The sequence below is a fragment of the Nycticebus coucang genome, chromosome 3, assembly GCF_027406575.1.
Source record: "Nycticebus coucang isolate mNycCou1 chromosome 3, mNycCou1.pri, whole genome shotgun sequence".
Taxonomy (NCBI): domain Eukaryota; kingdom Metazoa; phylum Chordata; class Mammalia; order Primates; family Lorisidae; genus Nycticebus; species Nycticebus coucang.
In genome coordinates, this window is record NC_069782.1 from 74,598,718 (window position 1) to 74,601,995 (window position 3,278).

General features: G+C 50.0%; 1 pseudogene across 1 annotated transcript; it reads right to left on the minus strand.

Annotated features, from left to right (window-relative positions):
• Nucleotides 1-277: 277 nt before the first annotated feature.
• Nucleotides 278-1,661, minus strand: LOC128581557 (isovaleryl-CoA dehydrogenase, mitochondrial-like; annotated as a pseudogene). Its single transcript, XR_008378869.1, has one exon. The product of XR_008378869.1 is annotated as an isovaleryl-CoA dehydrogenase, mitochondrial-like (transcript).
• Between the last annotated feature and the right edge of the window lie 1,617 nt (nucleotides 1,662-3,278).

Sequence of the window (3,278 nt, forward strand, 5' to 3'; positions counted from 1 at the left end):
TAGAGATTAAGGGCAAGGCCTATCCCAGCAATCACCATACAGCCAACATACTCCCTGCAGAGTCCATTTTAAGCCCCTGAAACTGTCCTGGCTACTGGCCTGGCTGTGAGGCCCACGATGCTTGGCAGCCATACAGAGTCCAGAAGGCTGACACAAAAAGGGCAGCTGAGGGAGGCACCTGTGGCTCAAGGAGTAGGGTGCCGGTCCCATATGCCGGAGGTGGCGGGTTCAAACCTAGCCCCGGCCAAAAACCACAAAAAAAAAAAAAAAAAAGGGCAGCTGAGCAACAGGGTCTGCCTCAGGCAGAGCAGGAGAGCTGCCATGTCTCTACTTGCAAAGAAAGGCCTCTAGGTGCTGGGAAAAGGGGGTGATGGGTCTTAGGGCTAGTGAAAGTCTGCGTTGAAGGCTCTGCCAATGACCAGCTGCTTCACTTCACTGGTCCCAGCCCCAATCTCATACAGCTTGGCATCTCGAAGAAAGCGGCCCATGGGAAAGTCATTGATGTAGCCATTGCCACCAAAACACTGAATGCCATCCAGGGCTACTTTCGTGGCACACTCAGCTGAGTAAAGAATCACTCCTGCACAGTCATTGGCAGTGCAGTGGCCCTCATCACAGGCCTTGGCAACATTATGGATGTACTGCCGACATGCCATGAGGCGGGTGTACATACTGGCCATCTTCCCCTGCATCAACTAGAAGTGGCTAATCTTCTGGCCAAAGGCTTCCCTCATGTGCAGGTAGGGAATGGCATGGTCCAGGACAGCTTGCATGAGCCCGAGGGGTCCCCCAGCCAGCACCAGCCGCTCCAGGTCCAGCCCACTCATCAGCACGTACAATGCCCTTACTCTCATGGCCCAGGACGTTGGCAGCAGGAACCTTGCAGTCTTCAAAGATTAGCTCACAGGTGTTAGAACCCCTCATCCCCAGCTTGTCAAGCTTCTTAGAGGTGCTGAAGCCAGGCATACCCTTCTTCACAATGAAGGTTGTGATGCCCGGAGAAGCTGGCACAGCAGCAAGATTATTCTTGGCATAGACTATAATGATGTCAGCATCAGGGCCATTGGTGATGCAGAACTTGTTGCCATTCAGAATGTAGTGATCTCCTTTCTTTTCTGCTTTGAGCTTCATGGAAACAACATCAGAGCCAGCATTGGGCTCGCTCATGGCCAGGGCTCTGATGCACTCACCACTGATCAGCTTGGGGAGATACTTCTCCTTCTGGGCCTCATTCCCATTGTGCACAAGCTGGTTGATGCCTAGGTTTGAGGAGGCACCATAGCTGAGCCCCACTGCTCCAGATGCTCGGGATATCTCCTCCATCACCAGCACACGTTCCAGGTAGCCCAGGCCAGAGCTGCCATACTGAACAGGGACTGTGATCCCCAGAACTCCCAGGTTCCCCAGCTGCTTCCAAAACTCAGGTTTTTGAACTCGTTGCTACGATCAATCTCTTGGGCCTTGGGGGCCAGGTGCTCCTGAAGGAACTTAGCCATGGTCTGACGAAGCTGCTTCTGCTCCTCACTTAGCCCGTTGATCGCATCATCCACAGGCAGCAGAGAGTGGATCCTCTAGGAAATGAGGCCAGCGAGGGGCGGCAGTGGCGGCCACAGCCTCCAGGTTACCACTCGGTGCCCCAGTAGCTGAGTTGGGGTCGCCATCTCTGCCTTGCTCCTGGAGGTAGAACGGCAGCTCATTTATTTTTTTGAGACAGAATCTCAAGCTGTTGCCCTGGATAGAGGCCATGGCATCATAGCTCACAGCAACCTCCAACTCTTGGACTCAAGTGATCCTCCTGCCTCAGTTTTTCTATTTTTATTTTATTTATTTATGTATGTATTTATTTATTTTTTGAGACAGAATCTCAAGCTGTCACCCTGGGTAGAGTGCCATGGTGTCATAGCTTACAGCAACCTCCAACTTGGGCTCAAGTGATCTTGCCTCATTTTTTGTATTTTTAGTAGAGATGGGGTCTTGATTTTGCTCAGGCTGGTCTCGAATTCGTGAGCTCAGGCAATCCACCTGCCTCAGCCTCCCAGGGTGCTAGGATTACAGGCTTAAGCCACTGTGCCCAGCTGAAGCATTTTATCTTTGACTATCACCAGTGAACATTACATGCTATCTACTTCTGATCACTGTAGAATGAACACAAATGTGCTGTTCTGGGGATCCATGTTATTGAGGGATGTGGCTGTGGACTTCACCCAGGAAGAGTGGAAGACCTTGGACCTTTCTCAGAGGAACCAGTACAGCAGGGGTCCTCAAATTACGGCCTGCGGGCCATGTGTAGCCTGCTGAGGACATTTATCTGGCCTGCAAGGTGTTTTTGCCATAGCTGCCTGTCCTGCTTAGCAGCCGACTCGTCCCAGGCTGCAGTGCACATGTGTGGAATGTGCGCCAACTCTAACTCCGCTCCTTCTCTCTGTCTGTCCCCGCCGGGTGTTTTTGGCATCCTGCTTAGCAGCCTACTTGTCCCAGCCCACAGTGCGCATGTGTGGAATTGCTCCACACTCTTCAACTTCCCTCCTACTCCGACTCTCCTCCTTCTCTCTGTCTCTGAACTCCTCCTCTCAGTCTCTGGTGTAATCGGAGGAGTCACCAGGTTGCCTGTGCATAGCCTGCTGCTGCCTAAGGACCGAGGTAAGAACAAGTTAGGATTTATTTTTTTTTTGAAGTTTGGAGGTCTATTTTTTTTTTTAATTTTGCAGTTAGTAGGACCTTTTTTTTTGCAGTTAAGGGGGGCCTTTTATTTTCTGAAGTTAGGAGGTCTTTTTTTTTTTTGCAGAGAGGGGGTGCCTTTTTTTTGAAGTTAGAAGAGCTTTTTTTTGAAGTTAGGAGAGCCTTTTTTTTTAATGTTTTTTTTTTTTTTTTGTAGTTTCTGGCCTGGGCTGGGTTTGAACCTGCCACCTCTGGCATATGGGGCTGGTGCCCTACTCCTTTGAGCCACAGACACCACCCAGGAGAGCCTTTTTTTTTAAGTTGGTTAGTTGGTTGGGGGTGATTTCTAGGGAGTTTGCATCACAGTGATAATGCAAATAGTCAGTGCTCAGTGTTAAGGCAAATTGTCAGTGCTCAGAGGTAATGCAAATGGTCAGAGCTCAGAGGTAATGCAAATAGTCAGTGCTCGGTGGTAATGATAATTATAAGTGCTCAGTGTTAATGCAAATTGTTAGCAGTCAGTATTAATGCAAATTGTCAGCAGTCAGTGTTATTGCAAATGGTCAGCGGTCAGCGTTAATGCAAATGGTCAGTGCTCAGTGTTATCGCACGGGGGCCCA